The sequence below is a fragment of the Pagrus pagrus genome (genome assembly GCF_965226575.1).
Source record: "Pagrus pagrus genome assembly, chromosome: 21".
Lineage (NCBI taxonomy): Eukaryota > Metazoa > Chordata > Actinopteri > Spariformes > Sparidae > Pagrus > Pagrus pagrus.
Window position 1 is genome coordinate 18,552,603 of NC_140208.1, and position 16,763 is coordinate 18,569,365.

The following is a 16,763-nucleotide window of genomic DNA, read 5'->3' on the forward strand; positions in this document are numbered from 1 at the left end:
CAACAGAATGAAACAGGACTGTGGAACCTGGCTCATCCAGTGCCCAGATTTCTGTTCTGGATATTCATGCAAATTAAAAAAATGTAAAAAAAATTCTGAAAATCTTCAATACAAAAAAATAAATAAAAAAGGCTCAGTGTAAGTTATCAACTGAGGACGTCCCATGATATCTATTAGTTAGGATGTTTCCCTATCTGCCTGAAGTGTCTCCCTTTGAGTTTCCCTGCTCCACTCAGGAAATGATGCTGAGGAGAGAGCAGCAGAGCTGAATGACTCACACATCGGCAGAGAGGCATCTGAATGTATACAAGACAGCTGGTGTGTGTGGGATGTCCTCAAATGTTTACACTGACCGTGTGCTGATCACAGATAGACTTAAAGGGAAGCCCTCTGACGTGGATCAGTGCAGAGCCTCACTAACAGCTGAGGACAGACGACTGTCGACCGTGCATACGGCTGAATTTACAGACAGTGAGCTATTCAGTGGGGCTGCGAGCCATAGATTGGATAGATTGAGATTTTTACAGAAAGATACAGTATCATGTTATTTTCAAATTAAAGGAATGGTTTGACATTTTTGGACTTTTCTTATTTGCTTTCCTAGTAAAGAAGATTGATACCACTCAAATTCAACCGTTAAGTACCAAGCACCTCTGAATCTCTATACAACAAGAGTGTTTTTTATTTATTTATTTTAACACTAGGTCATGTCTTCATCTATATCCATAGCTGGGAGCTGCTCGCCTGGCAACCTTATGGAGAGGACAAGACTTCAGGATGTCACTGCTCCCGGCCAAGAAAGAGTCCGGCATGTAACAACCCACAAAATCTCAACCTGAGAATGTTTTTGTAAATGTAACAGTGATTTGTGATCTTTAATTGTGCTGGTAGGTAACTAGCCAAGCTTGATTTTTACCTCTGCGTCCAGTCTTTATGCTAAGCTAGGCTAAAAGAGCAAAGCTGAAAGATGAAATCATTTCTACCATCGTCACTTTTCCAGGTTGAAAAATGTAATATTGTTCCATGTTTTGGCGTCTCGCAGTCTTCAAACACACTCATTTTATACTGTAACTAGGATTTAAGCAGAAGAAGTTACAACTTACCATTGTTCCAAAATAGGCAAAATTTGTTTTACTGTATATTTGTTTATCTATCTTAGCTTATTTATCATATTAACTAAGTCACTTAATAAAAGTCAATTCTCATATTTTAAATCCAGCACTTTAAATTTGTGTGTTACCGTTATCTAGAGAGTGTGTAGTTCAGGATTCTCCCTCATCCTGACATTAATTGTCAGCAGATAGATGTAATGGTCCCAAAAGCACAGGTGTTAGTAATAACATAACGATGGCTCAGTTCATTCAAGTGTCCCAGTAGGCCACGACAGTGTGACACCCTGAAACTGGAGCAGCTAAATGGAACACCACATCTGTGTTTTGTTCCCACATCTCAGCATTACTTTGGCAGTGCTTGAGCTGACTCAAGTTTAATGTATGAATGTCCTCTGCTTCTTATTAACTCACTAATTCTGTTTTCACCTGTTGCTGGAAGGATGCAGTATTCTCAGTTGAACAGCAGGTGGAGCTGTTGGCTTAGGCATGGTGAAAACAAGAAGGGCTGGATCCTCATTTTCAGTGATGATGATAAGGAAGGTCACACTTCAGTATAGAGTTTAATGTACACTGCATGTCGTACTTAGTTTTAAAACCTCATGAGTGTAGTCTCTGTGGGTTGAAGATGAATGGCAATGTTTGTCTTGAATGAAACAAAAGTTTTTTTTTACCTGAGAAAGACCCCAAAGTGATATTACACACATCTGTACATGTATCCATATATCCATATTTATTATATAGTTTTATATTTGTCATACAAATCCATTAAATATTCCAACTCGTCAAATACTGATACAATCCCAAAGTATTTGACGAGTTGCGAATGAGATCAGAAGATCAACTTTCCTCACAAATAGGACCTTTAATCAAGCGTTAACCTCCAGGTGTTGAGCTGTGAAGACTTTTACAGACTAGCTTCTCTGGAATGACATTACATATTAGCAAATGTTGAACTTGAGGTATTTTTGCCCGAGAATCGATGCGCAGCATGTTGGCGAGGAGCCCCTCAGATCGGATGGTGCGTTAGCTCTAGTGTGCCGTTGTCTACGCTTTTACCCAGGGCCGCCTGGCTCCACATCTGACAGTGTGTCTATGTGTTAATGACTTCACCTTGTGTTAAATACCTCTGCTGAGGCAATTAGACACACATGGAAGGCATTTGCTACAAGTGCTGGCCACTGCTGCAGCTCGGTTTGAATGAATAATGAAGAGGAATACAATCACAGCAAAAGTGGAAACATATGACATGGGTGTCGGAGTCAGCCACAATGTAACATGATTTAAAAATTTTTTTTAAAAATGCATCTCTGGTACCTCTGATGATAAATAAGCAGGGTGTAGAAGTCATTCAAAACGGTCCCTTCTCTGTTGTTGCTAACATTCTACTATGACTATTGATAGGTGGTTGACATCTGCCTTGTGTCATCTCATCATATTCTAGCTTTCTTGCCAAGGTTTAGATTGGAAGATCAATAGGCTGCCACACTTGTAGTTGTATGCTAAATGTAAAACAAGAGCCTGCAAATAAACCCTGCGAAAAGTGCCCTCTTGGATGCCCCATGGTGGATAAAACATGATAAATTGGCCTTGCTTCACTATAAATATATCATGACTTCCTGGGCGCTGGTGCCCCCTTTTTATTTTTTAGCCCCTGCCCCTCAAACATCCTCAGTCGCCACTGTGTATCTCTTTGTCAATAACTGACTGAATTTGCAAATAAACTTTGGCTTCAAATGAACATCTTACAGGAAAAAACTCCATCTGAAGTGAAAGTAAAAGGACAGTTTGTACAGGCTGAACGACTAAGCAGTGAAATACTATGGCAAGAATCCTACAATGACACCGCCCTGTCTTTGTCAGGTTCATTATGGAATACAACAGAATCAGAATATTTATAATCGTAGTCATAATGTATTTTTAATGCACATTTGATGCAAAGATGCTTTACAAATCAGGTTTAAAAGCAAAGTTCAACAGAAAACAATAACAATAAAGGAAAAAATAATAACATTGGTAGGTGTAAGGCAGACAAAAAGAAGAGGGCCCAGGATGCCTCCTTGAGGAACACTATAATCACAACCCAATGGTCAGAATAAATGTTGGCAACTCTCAGGTTGCTACCACTATTAATGAAGCTGTTCAGTGCTGTAATTGGTCCGATAGCTGAACTGGAATTATTCCAACATAATGTTGGACAAACTGGAGTGTTTTCTTGTAGTCTGTAGGAAATGTGACAGCCTGAAAGAAGCCATTATGGTGTGACAAGACATAAGAAGTTGTACACTACAACACTACAATGTTGTAAGCACTGTTACATTGGGTGCCGTGGGTGTGATGTCCCTGTGTGTAATGATGTGTATGAATGATCAGCTGACAGAACAGGTTTTTAACTTATGCATGAACACCCATGACAGCTTTTACAGTCAGCAAACTAAACATTATGAAACATGAAATCATACTGTATGTTATGAAAAGGTTGTGTTTAGTAATAACTGCCACTTTAAAATCCTTAAAACAGCACCCACTCCATCTCCCTTATTCAGATTTACAGAATAAATGAATATACAAATATTTTTCATTTCACAAGTTTAACTGCTGGACACCAGGAGTCTTCTCCTTCCCTGTTAAAATATTTGTCAAAATATTTGTCTGTTTCTTAAAAACAGATTTTCAATCAGCACAGGGGGAATGTACACACAATGAGAAGCCTTCTTACAATACAGAAGTCCTCTTCTACATCTTCCTATTCTGGTTGCATTCCTTCAAAGTCCCTCAGTATTTTCCTCATGTTTGCAAACGCAGTAAGAGTTTTCTCACACCTCTGGGCTGAACCTGCGATGCACTCTCTTAACTCTGCGTCCTCCTCTGGGTTTGGAATGATTCGGGTGACGACGCTTAGCATTTCCCCCACTCCCCTCTCCATGTATCGAGCCACATCTACAACTTGCCTGCTCCTTTCTGCCAGTGCAGCTGTTTGGTTAAGCAGCTTCTCAAGTTGTTTTGTTTCTGACAGAATTGTGTTTGTCTGTTTTTCAGTTCTTGTCATGAGCGAGGACGATTTTTCCTTAAACTCCTCGGACACCTCCGTAATTCCTTCCAGGTCATCCTTTAGCTGACTGACGATAGCCATAAATTCTTTTCCCAACTGTTCTACAGTTTCCATACTTGTTTTCTCTTCCTCTGCCTTTTGTAGATTTGCTCTTACAATGCTTCCACCTCCGGCAATTGCTGCAGCACATCCAGCCAGTGCCACAAATGCAGCTTTTTCACTAGTTAAGAAGGATGCAACTGCTACCCCGGCTATCCCCAGTGCTGCTGAAGTTGTTCCAATCATTCGGGTTGCATTTGCCCTTCCCTGCACTTCTTTGACTTTTTCAGACCTCTTCCTTAGCTCCCTTGCGATTGCTTGCATTCTCTCCTCCTGACGTTCATGCCGTCTAATAAACAATCTTGCAGTTTGACGCAGTCGCTGTAGTAGATCAGATAAATGAGGGGGTAGTGTTGAAGCCATTTTAGGAAAGACTGCGATCAATTGCGTCTGTCTAAAAATGTTATAGAGCAAAGTCTATAAATGGCTGAACTCTTTGACCTACAGGTGACAGGGACCAGTGTTTCAGTCCACTGGGTTTTGTATTGATTGACGTTCAGAGCCTCTGCAGCACCTGCCTGTAATTTGAAAGGATGTTTGTTAGTTAGCCTTTCATATAGGTACAGCTACCATGTATAGTTTTTAATCTTTGAAACTTACACAGAAAAGTTATGTTGCCTTATTGGCACTGCTGCTTCAGACGTTCTTTTCTCTGCAACCATAAAACACTGAAAGATACAAAAATACAGAACAGACCATAGACATGGTGTAAGTACTTTATTTAAACATGCTAACCAACAAACCAACCAAACAAACAAATAAACGACCAACCAACCAAACAAACAAACAAACAAACAACCAAATAAACAAATAAACAACCAACCAACCAAACAACCAACCAAATAATCAACCAACCAACCAACAAACCAGCCAAACAAAAAAAACAATCCACCAAACAACCAACCAACAATATTCACTGGCAAACACAATTTAAACAGCAAGTATTCATTAACTAAATGTAGTTATTGGAAAGTTTTAAATCAACTGAGGTCAGGTCACAAAAATAATCCTGTAAACTGAATTAAAATACTCACAAGATGCTTGTTCCTTTCTGTTGTCCGTGCCTTTTCACAAAACACTTTCATTTAATTTCACAAAGCTCTCTGCTCATCAAACATCCACACCTCATTCCTGACATAGAACACCTCAGTCACATAGCTCTATTGTGACACATGCCAGTGTTAGTCCATAAAACCCACTTTCGATATAGAACAGAAAGTAAGAAGTAAGTCAGTATAGTTTCATCTGGCAGCAGGTTTGTTCACTGGGAAACAATACCCAAAAAAAGAAATCAATGTGCCCAAAGAATTTTAAAATGGCAATGTACAAAGGATGGCTACAACAGATAGCATGAAAGGAGGACAGTGTTTAGCTAACATACTCTGTACACTGTAAAACTGCTGTGGTCAGATCAGTCTGCCAAGTATAAGATGAGAGAGGCCACTCTACTGATTTGTTAAATCAAGGATGCGTTATTAAGTACACTCAAATGCATTTTTGACCCAATATTCAAAATGCTCCATCATCATTATATTTTCCTTCTCTACTTTTCCCACATTGAGTTCAATCAGACATGGAACACATTTTTAAATTTATAAAAGAATTGAAATACGCCAAGAAATGAATGATCACAAAACTCAACTGAAAACAAAATGAGTGAAACAGAAATGAAAAAGTGAAACTAAAATGTGTGATGACAAACCATATATGTATAATGAGATTCTGTGTTTGCTTACATTTCCTTGTTAATAAAACACTGATAACTGTTGCTCAATTGATTAATTTGACTAAAGCTATTAAAAATCAATCTGTGTTTTCATCTAGACTGGAACTTCTCAGCTTTTACTGTAATTAACCACTGAGTACTGATTCTGCTTCTGATTATGGATAAAGCTTCACTTGTTATTTAGCAATCAATGAGTCTTCTGTACATAATCTAGGCCACATGGGCACTTGGTTCAATTAATATTGCTCAAACAAGAAATTGTTCCGCTCATTTTGATTATTTTTCTAGTTACGGAGAAGGTACAGGGAGGGTACCGTTGTGAGTACAGTTACAAAAGAGCCAAACCGATACATTTGTGGAAGGAGATCATCAAGAAAAGTTTGTCTTTTCTAAGGATGTCCAGGACCAACAGGTCATTATGATGATCATCATATGTTTAAAGCTTGTGATGTAACTGTCCAAACCAGAAAAGCCAGTTCTGTGTAAGAGATCATTGTTCTGACCTTTTTGCACCATCTGTATTGAAGCCAGTGACAGCTGCTTCAGAGGAACAGCCTTAGGCACATTATTACGAGTGTATTTAGCGGAATGTTTCTCTGCTTTTATTATAAACCCGATTGATCAATCTCTATTTATAGACACAAACACATACCAAAGAAAACTGGGGCACACTGCTGTCGTATCTGAGCCCTGCTCAGCTTAGGACATTTCTCATAGACACCACTGTGTCACCGGTTTTAACATCCTGTGTCAGGTAAAAATATGTCAGCATATGATTGATTCCAAAATCTCAATTCAGTAAGTTATTAAAACTTATGTTTAATACAACGTGTCCTCATGACGAACGACTGAATAGCAAGTGATGACATACAGTATATGACTCTGCCACACTGACACAAAAACTAGCGACTCTCTGTTGTCACATGGTAACGTTGCAATTTCTAACAGCTTGGTTAGGTTTAGGCACAAACCTACTCGGTTAGGTTCAGCAAAAGATCATGGTTTGGGTAAAAAATAAGTATGGTAGTTTAATAAAAAAAAGATTTGTTATGCATCTGCCGTACTTTAGGTAATTTAAAAGAACTCACTGATGACTTTTGGTTTGGACGTGAACAAGTCCTGCGTTTGTTTGGCCGTACGCCAACCTACTCCTTGTGTGGGCTTTGGCACTCTTATACTGCGTCACCTGATTTCCTCCTTTGCTCCCCTTATAATGTCTACGGCCACTAGAGGTCACTCACAATGACAATAAGCGCAAATATGGCCTGTTTGCACGGACGACTCATAGAGACTTTTTTCTGGTGAAGACAGGCTCGTTTAGTATTTAACTCAACCAGAATTTGGGATTGTATGCTCTAGTAATACAAGACCAACAATGTAAAGAGGGCGGTCACAGGATGTGTACCGGAAGTACGATTCCTGCCCCTGGTGCCCTCATGTTTGGAAAAACGCTGCGAAAATGCTCCCTTGGATGCCCCTCTGGAAGATAAATCATGATGAAGTGCCATCTATGGTGACCATTTTTTTGCACCTGCCCCTCAACCATCCTGAGTCTGCCACTGCGTGTAGGCCCTGAGGATGGTTCTTCATGTAGACTCTACCAGGAACTCACACTGGATCATTTAGTGACCCACATGGGCAGACACAGATTATCTGGATGTGGACAAATTTTTGTATTTTTCCAAACAAGTCTTGAGGTTGGAGCCCTGTGGATGCACTGATTATATAAAAACCAAATGTGCTGTGAGAGCTGTCATTTCTGTCTCCGCCCTTTTATCCTTCACATTTTCCAATCTATCCATAAAACCTTCCCCGAAATCTCTGCTTCATAAAAATGTCAAAATATAGTTTAAGTACATTTAGCAGTAAGGTGAGCTGAAAATAAGACTGTTTAAAGAAAGACACACCGTTAAAGGACTAATGAGAGAAATGACAGACATGGATAGGGAATGACAGAAAAGAGAGACTGAGACAGAGAGAAAAGACAGAGCGAGACAGAAAACTGAGATTTAAAATAAAGCAGCCAGGTTTCTGTAAGCCTCCATCACCATACTTGAGACAGCAGTATTAGATTAATACTCACTGGAGCCATTAGGATGACTAGAGGATATCCTCCTCAGCTCCAATAGAGCTGATGAGAGTAGGAGTGTATGTGCTGGTCAGGTAGAGACTAGAAGACTTCCTGCTTCATCTTTCCATAAATGAAAGCGTTGGCTTACCTTTAAATGTATCATTTTCATAATGGAAGAATGCCCAAAGATGACTGTGTGCACAGTTTGTGTGCAAGCACTCTTGAGAATATATGACCACATATATCCAGGTTTTGATTAATATTACAAAGTAAGAAAAAAACAAAACTAAAAGAATAATGCCAATACCACTAACGACAAGTAATAAAATATGTCTTTCACAATTTGTCTGAACTGATCGTTTAAAGCAGGGCTGCCCAAATTGGGGCCTGTGGGGGCCAAAGTTGGCCATAAGATTCAAATCGGCCCACCAGATGTTTCGATAAAAAAAAGGGGTGCAATATGTAAGAATTGCAGTTGAAAACATCAAAAAAATTACTAAAATTATCAACAGAATGTGAAGTATCATATTAAAGAGATATCTATTGAAGTTGGCATGCTAACCAGCTAGCCCTGGTCTGTCCTGTCCTGGTCCAAAGCTTCCGTGCTAGCAGTGTGAACACATACACTTCCCGGTGCTCCAAGCTCAGTCTGGACCACTAGCTCCATTGCAACCTGAGCTAATTGGCTAATGGTAGCTACTGTTAGCTACATTTAGCGCTAACTCTGGTGAAATGCTGCCTCTTATTTGTTCTTATTATGCATACAACAGGTGGCAAATTCTTACTGCTCTTTAAAAACTGCAGGATGCCTAATTTATTTTTCATTTTCACAATTTGAGAATGGCAGGCAGAAGTCAGTTGGGATCCTATTAACATTTTGCATATTAAAAATGCAATAAAGTAGGAGTTTGCTTTTAGCCTGGACCCTGCTGTTAAGGTTCAGTTGTGGCCTTCCAAGGGAAAAAGTTTGGCTGCTCCTGCTTTGAAGCAGCAGTATTCACTTTTCTTGCCAAGATGGATACCACTTTCATATCTATGCCCTGAATTGAGCTAATCCCACAGGGTGATTAGCCTAGCTTAACAGCATGACCAAAACTAGCAGTAAACAGCTAGCTATGGCTACCTAAAAATGTCTCTAAGACTCACTATTAACACCTTGTATGTTTATTTAATTTGAAACAGAAATGTAAGATAAAGAACATTCAATGAAACAGGGCTAGCTGTTTTCACTGTTTTCAGTCATTATGCTAAGCTAAGCTAATCACCCCTTGGGTCTAGCTCCATATTCAGGGTACAACCAAAAGAGTGATATTGATCATCTTGTGAAAGAAATGCTGTGAAAGCGTCTTCCAGAAAATAGTACATTAACTACAAGGTGAAGTGATGATATTATCATGAAGATGAATGAATAACATCTCACTGTCATTCGTGTTTTGACAGTTTTTGGCCTTCTGCTCTTAATTCTTGCACTCTTGCTTTTTCAATATCTGACTTCAATCTTTCATCTCATTCAGGTCGCAGCTTTAATTTGAATAAACAGAGAGAACATTTAGTCTTGGCTCCGGCTCCAGAGGCAGTGGTATTATATGAGGACCAGTTCTTTTTTTTTTTTTATCTGCCCCTACATCCCATTTCCCCCGTGCTTGGCGTGGCGACCTCACCTTTCTGTCATTAAGTCAGCCAGACGCTACTTCATCTCGCAAATTGTTGCGGTCTAGATGATATTCCTGATCGCTGAAGCATACTTGTTTCCTTACGGTGCTGTGTTCATTTGCTCAATATTTGCATTAGAAAATACCTCATAACATCCACCTGTTCCTAATTACGCTGTTTGTTATCATGTGCGGCCACCTGCATGCTCTGCGTTTGTGTGTGTGAGAGCGTTTCCTTGGAGGAATACATTCATATTTGATTGCATAAGTGTTTCTGCCTCTGCGACTGCGTTATGAACGTGTGAGTACATGCTTGTTAAGGTGGTAGTCCTGGAGTTCTTTATGGTTTTTATTTAGTCTCCAGTTTTGTTGATAAGCTCTCATTGCTGTTGTTTTTTGTCACTGCAAGAATCCACTTTGGTGAAGATGGGACCATAGTTTTGTAGTTCCAGCAGGCGTAAGTCATGTTAACTCTTCTCTTCACAAACTGGAAATGCAATGCTTCCTGTTTGTCAGAAGATTTTTTTCCCCAAAAGACAAAGCCAGGGTGTTGACAACGACAAACAGCACAAATCCAGTGCCAGCCAGCCTGGTGCCAGTGATGGAGGAATGGAGGCCAACAGTGAGTAAATTGGTGGCAGAAGGATAAAAGGAGGGAGCGAGGGAGTCGCTTGAAGGCAGCATGGAGTGGTTAAAGCCTGGCTGGATCATCAGAGTCCAACATCAATTATACCATTTATTTCAACCAATCACCACAGCAACAGCTTCTACGCATGAGGCCGGAGAGAAATGAATGACTAATGTGCCAGTGAAGTTTGTTAGTGATTTCTCGATGTTATGGAAAAAAAGTGAAGCAAACAAACTGACAGTGAAACCACAGTGATGAGCTTTGAAGGTTAAAATTGATAGAGTTTGCAAAATGTATTGTAAAGTGGGAAAATTTACAAGCAAATGTACTTGAAATGGAGGGAGAGATCTAAGATGCAGCGCACTGGTTGGACATTCTTATGCAGAAAAGTAACCTTGCGAGGCAGCTGGGTTTTGTAGATCACTTGATTGTGATCTTTAAAATCCATCAAGCTATGCGCTAGAGAGCTAACACACAGTGGTTGAGCCAATCAGCATCCTATGAGGAAACGCTGGCAGCAGGAGACAGCAGCTGCGGGCGTGGTTTGTGAAGACTGGCGAGAGAAGCAACTGTTATATCAGAACCCAGAGAGTTTATTTCATTGAAAGAAGAGCTATGAATGACCCTTAAGGGTTTGCTCCAGGGAACACGTGCTTTCGACTCTGATTGGTTAAAGTAATAGACTGTTATAGATGAATTGTACATCCAGTCACCTGTCACGTGTGTTTAGACAGCAGCTGACCTTTCGAAACTGTTTCTTGCAGCTCCTTTCCTGATGATTTTGTAGATCAACCATCAGCGCGTCAGGTTAGCAAAAAAGACAAAAGTTAAACGTTTTTCTGACATTTGACTATATCAAAATGAATGGATAAATACCCAAGTAATAAGCAGATATAGTCTTACAACCATATAATACTAAAAAGGAAGGAAATATGTGACAGTTAACTAGTTTCATTTCACTAGTATCTTAAAAAAAATGTTATTGCATGCATTTATTGTAGGCTACGATGACTGCGTAATAAAGCCATTTATTGTTTCATTAAGACTTTAAAGCTGCAGTAATTGTTTTGTATCAACAATGGATCAAATGATTATGTGTAATGTCAATGGGGTTGCTCACAGAAAATGATGACTGAACTTTCCAGTTTTTCAGCCTCTTTTGGTCATTGTTTTGGTCTTGGGCTTGCAAACTCTGCTCTCATCAATGCAGTTTTCAAGCAACATGCATTTGGCTTCAGCAGAGAGCTCTGATAAACCCACTGTTCGCTATCTGCCCAGCACCAAATGGTAGACAGACAAAGTTAGCAACTAGCTAGTGAGAATAGTGGAGCATCTAGCTAGCTAGCTTGAGAGCCAAAACAGAACTTTAGTCATAATATTAGTTTTAAATTGTCAGACATGCCCATAAATGAAGGCTATTGTTTGCTGAAGGTGTAAATAGGCCACAGATTGCAATCAACAGAACAGCTTTTTAAAATATGACAATATCTAATGTGTTTTCGGTTATTCCCGGTTCCCCCATGTCCCCAAAAAATGAATCAGTGCAGCTTTGAATGTGAATATAGTCATCATTTTTCACAGTGGGGCAGATGAAGACGGTACATGTTAAACAGAGGAATAGTAGAATGGGGTGTGTTGACAGGACGGTTAGCAGGAGGGAAATTTCTTCACTTCTCTCTCTGTCTTTTTCATAGTGTGCCAACATCTCTTGGCTCCTACAGCTCCACTGATGTAGATTAAGCTGGACTGGCCAAATAGACTTAAGTAGCCCAGTTGTTGTAGCTTCGGCTCCAGCGGCTCGAGGGAACCAGGCGCGTGGAATGCAGATGTGTGGCGTGCACATACATACATGGATATTATGTGTACGCATGTGTGTACATGCATGTGTCTGTGCGTGTCAAGTTTCCAGATGAAGTGAGGGTTTATGTTATTTAAATTGGCTCATACATCATGCTACCAGCCCATTATTACGGAGGTCTGCTATCTGAACCACACATCTCCTGCTACTTTTTTTGTGTTCTCTATTTGCATAAACTGGTCAGCGGTTTGAAAAATGGTCATCACAAATGGTGCGAGGAAAAAACCTGGAGCGTTGCCTATCTGCTTCAATTTGTTCTTTCCATTTTCTGTACCGCAATCCTGCAGTATCTGAGAGTCTAGTCGGAGGGAAAACACAGGAAAAAAAGTTTCAATTTCTGTCTTTCAGCAGTCTCATTGCTACAGCCAAAAAGCCGACCAAACCCACACTGGACCAATCCCTCAGGCTGGGATATACTGTAGATTACAGGACCTATAGCTGACTACAGTCAGAGTACGGACGGTTTTCAGTCATACTACAAATGTAAAGACAATATGGCTTTGACTTTTGTGCAGGTCCAGCTGTTTGAAACATTAACAAGACAGAAAAAACAAAACATACTTGTGTCTTCTTTATATGAGGTTACTCTTCAGGTGCAGGTCGCTCAGCCAATATGGAGTGCTGGGATAAGCTTCCATTTGACTTTTTCTGTGACTGTGCCAAAGCAGGAAAAGCAGTGGTGTAATTAATTGCATTAATTAACAACGGCTGCATTCCATTTAAGTGTTCAAGGTCCCAGGACGCTGCTACTGTGCGTGCTAGCTATCATTAATGTGATTAGTCATGTCAAAGTATCTGCTGCTGAAAAGGCTTGATGAAAAACTTTGACAAAGATTAGAATTGTAAAGTAGGATGGATCGCTTGGTTCACTCAGCGGATTGTTTGTTCCAAATATTCAAATGTGCTTGAACTCACAGTTTGTTGAGTTCGGGCAAGAGTGATAACCAGCAATAGAGAACAGACTTCCCACTCCTCAATGTGTTTTCTTGTTTGTTTTGCGAGCCTTCTGTGACATAACACTGTGGTTTTCAGTCCATATTCAATGGGTATTAACTGCTGCACTTAAGCAAGGATATATCCAAAAAGACTTAACAGCTTTATTGTTATTATTAAACAACTATCCCTTATGGCCAGTGGCGGACTCAGGATTTCTGAGGATCAGAGGTGGAAAAAATAAAAAGGGCACCAGCTGCATGGGGTGGGGCATAGGTGTACAATAAAATAGTTAGGATGAGCTACTATATTAAATACTTCTGGTTTTCATCTGTGTTTAAAATAAAGGGCGGTGTTGAGAAATATTGTGGTTAGGTGACTAAACACAAGTTTAGTAATCAAATCTCTTTGTATTTGAAGAACACTGTATTTTGTTGTTTCAGTATCTCTTCAATGACGTAAAAGTTGAATCTAAAAAAGCTGTACCTGTTCATCATCACCTCGAGGTGACAGGTCACGGTGGTTAACAGTGTCAGCTTCACCTTAGAGCAAAATCTTAGTGCAGTAAGACTCTTTGTAACATTCATCTTGAATAAAAAATATAAAGTCGATGCAAAAATGTCATAAATAAAAGCTTGATGGAGGAGGATAAAGAAACCTTAGATGCTGATTTGTGGTCAGTTTTCCTGCTTTCTCGCTGATGGTCTAGGATTGGGATTTGGGATGGGGAACCTGATCCAGGCCTGCTGCTCCCGTCTGAGAGGAGAGCGGCATATGGAACGCATCCACCGCATACATCCATTTTTCATCATCACCCTCCTCTCCTTTCTCCATTGTTGTGCTGAGTTCCTAATGGGACTCTGGTTGACCAGTGGGCCATTTATATGCCAAAGACTCTGCACTCTTTCATCCCCATGACTGCAGGAATGGATCTTGTCTTCTAAAGTGTCTTTAAACTACATGAGGCTGCCGCATTAAGTGCCGCGGTAACTTCTTGAAAAGTCAAGTTTCAATACTCAGAAATCTTGTAAGGTGATGGCAGTTAACTGGCACATCAAGCCCTTTACTTAACCCTTAGAAGCATTTGTATGTATTTCATATTCTATATTGTTTTTCATACCCCTTATTGGACTTTCTTTTAATTGGCCTCTTTTACTCTAAGAAAACTGGCACAACACTAATGCACTTCCATTTGTGGATCAAAAATTACTTGTATGAATTTCACATGGAAATTTATGGTATTTCTGTAGGCTAAAGTGGCAGTTAGCATCGCCCAGGTTCCCTCAACAAAAAGCCCATGGAATTTTCGATTATTACTGAAAATAAAAATCAATCTACAAGTTGTAAAGTCAGAGTTAAAATAGCTTTTAACTATAGTCCGCCTGTAAATAAGGACTAGCAGTTGGCTAACATTACCGTAGGCTAGTTGTGGATGTATTGTCATTATAAATATGCAGCTTAGTAGGCTATTTTAGCTACTTAGCTTGTTAGCCAAGTGTCATAATTTAAATACACTGACTCTGATAATTTAATGACAGTGACAATGAACCGCTAACATTAGCAAACGTTGGGGCTTATTCCATTTGACCTCTGCCAAACCAGCATAACGTAAGTTAACTTTAATTCAGGTTCTATGTGACAAAAAAAACAAGAGCAAAGAGAAGCAGACTCAACATACTTGTGGTTTGGGAGTTTCAGGTGAAATGGTGGAAGCCTTTATGGTACGCTAGGTGTGCTCATGTCAGTAGCCCCATACATGGAGAAGTCTGAAGAGGTGAAAACTGCAACAACACACAACCAGAAATTGATCCTGAGTTTACCTTTATATGTACGTATATACCCTTTATGGACCTTTAAGTTGGTTGGAAGAAGAAACACTATTCATAGTTTTACAATTGTATGCCTGTTTGTGCATGGTGATTGACTCATTTAATACATTTTCTTGATGTTGTATTTCTTGATATGCAGTGTTGACATGGCTGCTACAGTAGATATACATCTGAATACTGTTAGAGACAGTAATGAAGACTCAGTGATGGCATTAGACTTATGATCAGACATCTCATATGAGGACAACCCAGACTATCACTAAATTATCACTGCATTTGTGCCTTCAAAACTTCTTCAAGGCTTCAACTTCAAGAAAAATATATGTGAGAGACCTAAACATAGGTGTACATACATACCTACAATAAAAATGGTTATTAAAACTATTGTTTCTTTTTCAGAATGTTAAAATGATGACCTTATTTACCTGCAAGACGTTTTTTAATCTGTTAAATGAACTCTAAAAGAGTCAGCAGTTTGAAACACTAAAATGAAAGAACATGTGAAGTTTTTCCCTCTTTCGACAAAGGCTCAAATAAATAAAGAAAAAAATAAAAATCGCGGCTCAGCCTCTTTACCTCTTGGGCTTTTTCGCTCTAGGCAGATTGTGGTTGAGTTGCAAAGCCTCCATCAACAATCTGAGACAGACCTCATTTATAAATGAGCGCCTCGATTGCTTGGAACTACGAGATACTGTATGTGTGTGTATGTAGACACTCCTAGTTGGACGGGTTTATAAAGTGTTTATATAAAGTGCGAGTGGGACGACCGAGGCCAAGTGTAGCAAAGGATCTTGAGTTTCAACCAAAATGCTTGTTTGAGGAGAAGCTGATAACAGTTCGGTTTGACTGTAATTACATTTAATTAATGACCAAAAAGTCTTTTGCCACTGCCAACCCCAATTTTTATAGAAACACAGAGTGCACATGTGTAGACATCCATGACTCGGGGCGAGGTGTGAGGCCTGGCTTTAAAACAGCTACTGCTATTTGAATTCTTCTTTAATGGATAATTACGTCGTAGGAATGTTTATCACCACTCAGATTGCTGAGCACCGAAGATCGAGTTCCCAATGACTGATCACTGAGCTTATTTAAACAAGAGAAAATGTGTTCAAACTCTGCATGATGGTTTGATCTACACAATGGCTTTACAGACAAACACTGGATAAAAAATGACAGTGGCTGCTCGGATTGATGTTATTACGCCTTTTTTCAAATAACATCACAGTGAAGTTTGAGTAGAGAGAGGCAAGAGAGGAGTGAGCTCCAAGACAAAGATTAACAGAGAACACACCCTCTTATTCACCCTCGTTTTGATGTTTTATTAAGATAAATAATGTGAATTATTAAACAGGCAACGATTAGAAAGCTTTGAGTATCAATATCAAGAAATTCTAAATGTATCAGTGCTTTATATCAAGTGGTAACCGGCACCATTGAGTGCTGTAGCCAATGTTGAAAGCACTTCCAGACTGCTTGTTCCCAACTAAGGAACAAAAAATTGCTTTAACTTTATTAAAAGGAGAAAACCAAATTGTCTAAAGGCATATTACGTCAAAAGTTAGTATCTCACCATGTAATTCATTTGACCTCTTCTAATGTGTGTCCAGCAAAGGTCTGAGGCATTAAGTCGGGTTATATCTGTGGCTCTACAAACACTTTCACTGTGTGAAACTTCTGTGACTGCTGTCAATACAGGATGAAAGATCAGTTCATACAGATGTGGCATAAAAAACTTAACAATATGTCTATTTTTATATTATTAAACTTTATGTTCTTATTTAATAATGCAGAGCTGAACTTGTG

The 16,763-nt window shown here is 39.4% G+C and overlaps 1 long non-coding RNA gene across 1 annotated transcript in view; it reads right to left on the reverse strand.

Annotated features, from left to right (window-relative positions):
• Nucleotides 1–3,143: 3,143 nt before the first annotated feature.
• LOC311250427 overlaps nt 3,144–16,763 on the reverse strand; it is a 185,442-nt gene continuing 171,822 nt past the window's right edge. The window contains exons 6-7 of the long non-coding RNA XR_014621280.1: nt 4,861–4,928; nt 3,144–4,778 (exon numbers count right to left, since the gene is read on the reverse strand). This is a non-coding gene — a long non-coding RNA (uncharacterized lncRNA). The remainder of the gene's footprint in view (nt 4,779–4,860; nt 4,929–16,763) is intronic.